The 7,500-nt window shown below is 50.5% G+C and overlaps 1 non-coding gene and 1 pseudogene across 1 annotated transcript; both read left to right on the top strand.

Annotated features, from left to right (window-relative positions):
* The first annotated feature begins 1,164 nt into the window (after nucleotides 1–1,164).
* Nucleotides 1,165–1,319, top strand: LOC143219810 (5.8S ribosomal RNA). Its single transcript, XR_013011464.1, has one exon. It is a non-coding gene; the product is annotated as a 5.8S ribosomal RNA (ribosomal RNA).
* Nucleotides 1,320–2,889: 1,570 nt separating this feature from the next.
* LOC143219787 (large subunit ribosomal RNA) overlaps nucleotides 2,890–7,500 on the top strand; it is a 6,575-nt pseudogene continuing 1,964 nt past the window's right edge.

Genomic DNA, 7,500 nt, shown 5'->3' with positions numbered 1-7,500 from the left:
TAGACGAGACGCGAAGGACCGGCTCGTGATGCTCGCCTTTAAAGCAGTCGTGAGTCTGACACCCTACTCCGTGCGTGTGGCCCAATAGTGCGCACCGCGAGAGCGTGGGACGAATGACCGCTGCCAGAGCCGACTGTGAGTCCCGCTCTCTATTTGTATCGGGTTCGCGTATAACCAAGAGCACGAAACGTTGCTGCGCCGCACGCGGTGTTCGTTGACGACGGAACGTATATTTATTATAATATTATACATTCGCCAGAGCGGACCGGCTCGTGATGCTCGCTTTTGTAAAGCAGTCGTGAGTCTGACACCCTACTCCGTGCGTGTGGCCCAATAGTGCGCATCGCGAGAGCTTGGGACGAATGACCGCTGCCAGAGCCGGCTGTGAGTCCGCTAATCTGTCGAATAAAATAAAAATATGGTAATATCGTTCCGACGAAAAACGGTGTTCCGAGAGGACCGGCCGTGACGCTCGCTATAAAGCCTATGGCGCGATTATTCCCGACGACACCCTACTCTCTGTGTGGCCCAATAGTGCGCGCAGACGAGTTTGGGACGAGAACGGGGATCGCGCCTACGGCCAGAGCCGGCTCGCGAGTCCGCTTGTATCGGAATTTATCGTTGCCTCGAGCACACACAACATTTTATGGAAATGTGTTTTATACGGGAAGTGGACCGGCTCGTGAAGCTCGCTTTTAAAGCAGTCGTGAGTCTGACACCCTACTCCGTGCGTGTGGCCCAATAGTGCGCATCGCGAGAGCTTGGGACGAATGACCGCTGCCAGAGCCGGCTGTGAAGTCCTCCGTTCTCACATCATTCCAAATGAAATGGAAGTGAAGAGGAGAGGAATATTATTACATCTCTGGATCCAGTATCGGGTTGTCTTACGATCCCCGTCGTTTTCAGAGAATATATATTCATCTCCGCGTTTTCCACGTTAACGGTTTTTCAATGTACTGTTCGCCCGGCCGTCGGATACGTGTTGCGTATCTGACGGTTTTTTTTTTCCGTTTCCACGGACGACGATAGTGTCGTCCTTAAAACGACGCCTGAACGAATCTCCTTCGCGCGCTGGTTGGAGCGTTCAGGTACAATGCGTTCTTACGAACCGCAGAACAAGAGACATATACATATATTGATTTGTAAATCAAAAATATATACGATTACCCTGAACGGTGGATCACTTGGCTCGTGGGTCGATGAAGAACGCAGCTAATTGCGCGTCAACGTGTGAACTGCAGGACACATGAACATCGACATTTCGAACGCACATTGCGGTCCACGGATACAATTCCTGGACCACGCCTGGCTGAGGGTCGTTTACGTAACCATAAACTGCTTGCGTTGCTCTTGTAAGTCCCCGCCGTCGCTTACCTCTCCAAATATATTTTTGGAGGGCGCCAAAGAGCGTTTCGGAGTCGGGTTGCAAAGATGCTACGTACGAGCGAATGATGGGCGTTTCGTCGGCGTTTGTCGCGGTTCTGTGAAAATTGCCAATTTTTGCATTGCGTCTTATAAACACATACAAATATATATATATATCTAGTTTCCACGAGAGGCGAAGTAGGGATTGGTATTTCTTACGTTCGGACTTGCGTGAGTGTTTTTACGGTGTCGTGAGTCGTATTGAAAATACGACCGCCCGTAAGGCACCGCTTCGACGAGGATCTCCAAATCTCTCACCTTCTCTGCGAAACGATTCGCCTTGCGGAAAGAAGCGTTTCCACTCATGAACATTTAACGCGCTCCCGACGTCGCCTGAAATGATGCGTATATACGAAAGAGGTATATTTACAAGAGTCTCGCGAGACTACAGAGATGGACACACAAATTATAAAAGAAAGAAAGAATACTGTGTGGCACACAGAGTGTGTGTGGTGTGGCAATGTTAAGCCCCAGGGAGAGAATATGCCTGTGCGTGGATGAGTTTCTTAACTCTACGTTATAATTGCCATACGGCGGAGGGTCGTCGTTGCCGGCGATTTCGACAAACACACATTCCTTTTCGAGTCTTCGAGGGAAGAGACGAAAGAGATCTCTCGTTCTATCGCGAACGCTTTGATGATCGATGGACAGCGGAGCAAAGCGCAGCAATGTGCGGGATGGAGCACGTCGTACTTGATCGGGTCGAATTATTCCCCGTCGTCGACGTGTCCTCGCTAATCTGTGCGATTGCCATTCCATCGCCACGTTCGCGTTGAATCGTATTGATGACGGCCTATGAGCGTCTTGAGATCTTACTCTCTTTCTCTCGTGTCTCTAATTTGGTTTTGCGTTTGATCGATGATAAATCGTTTCGTGCGCAACGTTTCTGTACCCCCGTGGTTTTTGGTTCAATTATATAGAAGTAGAGAGAAAAAGAAATCCCACCGGGTTATATGTATTATTATTTTTTTTTTTTAATAATATGTATACTCCTCTATTGGCGAGGCTTATTTCGAACTTGATTGTCACACGACGCAAAAGACACACTTGTGTGTTCACGCACGGAACAGCACCGCGGAGAGAGAAAAGGTATATCCAATGATGAAAACCTTTATGTCGGTCGCCCCATGTCTTTTCTTTTCTTCATTGTCGATTCGTGCGGAACCGCGCGATCTGTCGGTCGTCCAGTCCCCGAAAGTTCTTTTCGACGGACGTTAAAGTTAACCGGCCAGATCGTCTAGCGAGAGTTTCCGATCGACGAGAGATGAAGAAAGAATTATATTGACACTTTGGTGTGGCGCATAAGGCATATATCGGTTTTTTGTTTACCTTTTTCTCTCTTCTGTCGTGTAGTGTTGTTTCGTTTTCTTTTTTTTTCTTTTTTTTTTGTGCTTTGTACGTTTTCGCGAGTACTACTTTTACGCTCTTTCGGCCGAAACACACAAAATTTTGTATCACGTACGACGACCTCAGAGTAGGCGAGATTACCCGCTGAATTTAAGCATATTACTAAGCGGAGGAAAAGAAACTAACAAGGATTTCCTTAGTAGCGGCGAGCGAACAGGAATTAGCCCAGCACTGAATCCCGCGGTTCTGCCGTTGGGAAATGTAGTGTTCAGGAGGGTCAATTTATCCCGAGACGTCGAACCGCGTCCAAGTCCATCTTGAATGGGGCCATTTACCCGTAGAGGGTGCCAGGCCCGTAGCGACTGGTACGCGTTTCGGGAGGACCTCTCCTTAGAGTCGGGTTGCTTGAGAGTGCAGCCCTAAGTGGGTGGTAAACTCCATCTAAGGCTAAATATGACCACGAGACCGATAGCGAACAAGTACCGTGAGGGAAAGTTGAAAAGAACTTTGAAGAGAGAGTTCAAGAGTACGTGAAACCGTTCAGGGGTAAACCTGAGAAACCCAAAAGATCGAATGGGGAGATTCATCGTCGACGAGGCTGGCTTCCGTTGGTGCGCAGATAGCCCGTAATGGGCCACTTCGGTGGTTCCAGTGCGAGGGTACACCATCTTCGGCAAATGTTCCGGTCGCGTAGTCGTGCACTTCTCCCTTAGTAGAACGTCGCGACCCGTTGCGTGTCGGTCTACGGCTCGAGTTGTTGCCTGTCGTGTCGCCTTCGTGCGCACACGGCAGACGCTCGATCGCCTGGCCGGCTGCGTGACGGTACTCTGACGGTATCGGGCCGCAACCAATCCATTTTCGAATGTGTGTGCGTCAGGCCCGCCGCAAGCTCGGTTAGTTTGTCACCCGGATGGTACGGACCTAGCGCCGGCTCCGGGCCTAACCAGCTGTTAGCAGGCGGTGTCCTCGGACTGGCCAAGCTTTGAATTACCGGTCAGCGACGCTACTGCTTTGGGTACTCTCAGGACCCGTCTTGAAACACGGACCAAGGAGTCTAACATGTGCGCGAGTCATTGGGACATGTAAACCTAAAGGCGCAATGAAAGTGAAGATCGTACCTTAGCGTCGATCAAGGGAGGATGGGCCGCGTCACGATGCGGCCTCGCACTCCCGGGGCGTCTCGTTCTCATTGCGAGAAGAGGCGCACCCAGAGCGTACACGTTGGGACCCGAAAGATGGTGAACTATGCCTGGTCAGGACGAAGTCAGGGGAAACCCTGATGGAGGTCCGTAGCGATTCTGACGTGCAAATCGATCGTCGGAACTGGGTATAGGGGCGAAAGACTAATCGAACCATCTAGTAGCTGGTTCCCTCCGAAGTTTCCCTCAGGATAGCTGGCACTCGCTCGTTCTCTTTTGATGAACGTGTGCGAGTCTCATCTGGTAAAGCGAATGATTAGAGGCCTTGGGGCCGAAACGACCTCAACCTATTCTCAAACTTTAAATGGGTGAGATCTCTGGCTTGCTTGGATCAATGAAGCCACGAGATTATATTGGATCAGAGTGCCAAGTGGGCCAATTTTGGTAAGCAGAACTGGCGCTGTGGGATGAACCAAACGCAGAGTTAAGGCGCCTAAGTCGACGCTTATGGGATACCATGAAAGGCGTTGGTTGCTTAAGACAGCAGGACGGTGGCCATGGAAGTCGGAATCCGCTAAGGAGTGTGTAACAACTCACCTGCCGAAGCAACTAGCCCTGAAAATGGATGGCGCTGAAGCGTCGCGCCTATACTCCGCCGTCAGCGGCAAGTGAGGTTGACGTTAGCTTTTTTTAAAGGCGCGTCTTCCATGAAGCTCTGACGAGTAGGAGGGTCGCGGCGGTGTGCGCAGAAGGGTCTGGGCGTGAGCCTGCCTGGAGCCGCCGTCGGTGCAGATCTTGGTGGTAGTAGCAAATACTCCAGCGAGGCCCTGGAGGACTGACGTGGAGAAGGGTTTCGTGTGAACAGCCGTTGCACACGAGTCAGTCGATCCTAAGCCCTAAGAGAAATCCTATGTAGATGAGGTGTCCTAAGAGAGAGCAAAATATCATTTAATGATAAACAAAAACACACACCCATCGGGCGAAAGGGAATCCGGTTTCTATTCCGGAACCCGGCAGCGGAACCGCTTACCAATCGGGCCCTCGTAAGAGTGTTCGTCGGGGTAACCCAAAATGACCTGGAGACGCCGTCGGGAGATCCGGGGAGAGTTTTCTTTTCTGTATAAGCGTTCGAGTTCCCTGGAAACCTCTAGCAGGGAGATAGGGTTTGGAACGCGAAGAGCACCGCAGTTGCGGCGGTGTCCGGATCTTCCCCTCGGACCTTGAAAATCCAGGAGAGGGCCACGTGGAGGTGTCGCGCCGGTTCGTACCCATATCCGCAGCAGGTCTCCAAGGTAAAGAGCCTCTAGTCGATAGATTAATGTAGGTAAGGGAAGTCGGCAAATTGGATCCGTAACTTCGGAATAAGGATTGGCTCTGAGGAGCGGGGCGTGTCGGGCTTGGTCGGGAAGCGGGTCTGGCTGACGTGCCGGGCCTGGGCGAGGTGAACACATTGATGGGAATCCGAGCTCGGTCCCGTGCCTTGGCCTCCCGCGGATCTTCCTTGCTGCGAGGCTTTCGTCTAGAACGATCGTCCTCTTCGGCCGCCATTCAACGCTCAGCTCAGAACTGGCACGGACTAGGGGAATCCGACTGTCTAATTAAAACAAAGCATTGCGATGGCCCCCACGGGTGTTGACGCAATGTGATTTCTGCCCAGTGCTCTGAATGTCAACGTGAAGAAATTCAAAAAAGCGCGGGTAAACGGCGGGAGTAACTATGACTCTCTTAAGGTAGCCAAATGCCTCGTCATCTAATTAGTGACGCGCATGAATGGATTAACGAGATTCCCTCTGTCCCTATCTACTGGGTCCTAGAAGGTCCAGGGTTTTATTCCCTGGTGCGCCAACCCCTCCTCCAAGTGGTAGGACCTGGACACCCTCGGGTGACGAACGGGGCTCTGGTTGGAAGTGGTCTTACGTGAGTGATCGCTTGCGATCACCGTGGCACTCGCAAAATCGGAAAACTCCTCGCCGTGGCAACGACCCACCGGAGCGTAACCCGGTGGTACGTCACGGGAGTGAGACCGAGGGTCTTACCTTAATTGTGTGTCGGACCGCGGGGAGAAAAACCCCTCAACAAATCCCGACCTCTAAGCCGGAGACCGCGGTGAAAGAGGGTCGACGTTCCCTGCACGAACGTCGATGATCGGTGGGAGCACTGATCGCCTAGTGGCTAAACCTCAGGACTAAGGCGAACCCTGTTGTATAAGCCTTCTCCCTGGAAAGGGCGTCACCCGGGGAGTGACTGTTTTTCGTCCCAACTCGTGGGAATAACATGGAACAAGATAATAAACAAACCAAAACAAAAAACAACAAAAACAAGACGAAGAAGGGAGAAAAGAAGGAGAATAGAGTTGGAGAAAAGGCTATAGCAGAGGCCAATAAAGAAACGAAAGAGAAACCAAAAAAGACAACTAAAAGCAAACAAATGGAAGAAACAAAATCATATGTGAAAGGGACATATACGGACTCAGACTCTCTGTCCGGAATTAGCGACTACGAATACGACTACGACGACTACTACAACTCAGACGTATCCTCAAACACTGATTTGAGAACATTGGTCAAGGCAGCAATGAAATCCGGATTGGGACCCCGGAGCGGCACTAAAAGGAAAAAAGGGAAAAGGAAAGTTGTAAGTGAAGCAGTATGCTTCAGTGACTCGGACTCCTCAATCGAGTCAATACCGAGCAAGTTCCCAAAGGAACAAACACAATCGGATGACGGGGCTATAAGACCCGTCACCGTTAAACTAGAGAGACTACCAATATTAGAGGGGCAGCTTATCCAAACCCCGCTTCAAAAGCTAGAGACACTTCTCCAGGCAGTGGCAATGCCGACGGCGCAGCGCGCCAGGTCAATAACTATTCTCGAAGAGTTAAGAGATAGTTTTAAAAATGAAGAGGAAATTTTCCTAGAAATGAGGGCCGAGTTAACTCGACAAAACAAAGAACTTCGAGACAAGCTCGAAGAGCTACAAAAAGAGAAACCACTGGAAGAGAAGCTGAATCAGCTCTCCGCAAAGTTGGACAGCCTTATGTCCGAGAAACGCAGTGGTGTCAAGGAGGCTCCGGCCCCCAAGCCACTACTGTACTCGGACATAATAAAGTCCAACAAGAGAACAAGGCAAGTGGCAAAGAAAACTGCTATACAGCAGTCTAAACCGATAGCGGCAATCTACCCTGCAAAGGGTAGTGAGATCTCGAATAGCGACGAGACAAAAAAGATTCTGTCGGAGTTCATAAACCCGACAGAACAGAAAATAAGAATCCGGAACGTGAGGAAACTTGCGAATTCCGGAATTCTCATAGAGACCGAAAGAAAAGAGGACCTTGAGCAAGTCCTCAAAAACAAGGCATTAAGGGAAAAAGTAGAGATCGGTCCCCTCCCTAGGAGGAGACCGAAAATAATAATATTTGGAGTCCCCTCTGACACGGCAGAGGAGGAACTCCTGAAAGCAATAAGAAATCAGAACCTCGAGCAGGACTCAGAGGAAAATTTAGAAGGGGAGTTTAAACTCCTCTTCAAAACTGGCAAAAGAGACCAGGAAACCACCAACTGGGTGGCAGAGACGTCCCCAAAGACCCGGA

The sequence above is a fragment of the Lasioglossum baleicum genome, unplaced genomic scaffold, assembly GCF_051020765.1.
Source record: "Lasioglossum baleicum unplaced genomic scaffold, iyLasBale1 scaffold0073, whole genome shotgun sequence".
Classification (NCBI taxonomy): Eukaryota; Metazoa; Arthropoda; class Insecta; order Hymenoptera; family Halictidae; genus Lasioglossum; species Lasioglossum baleicum.
The sequence above is the reverse complement of the archived record's forward strand: the minus strand, read 5'-3'. Positions and strand labels throughout refer to the sequence as shown.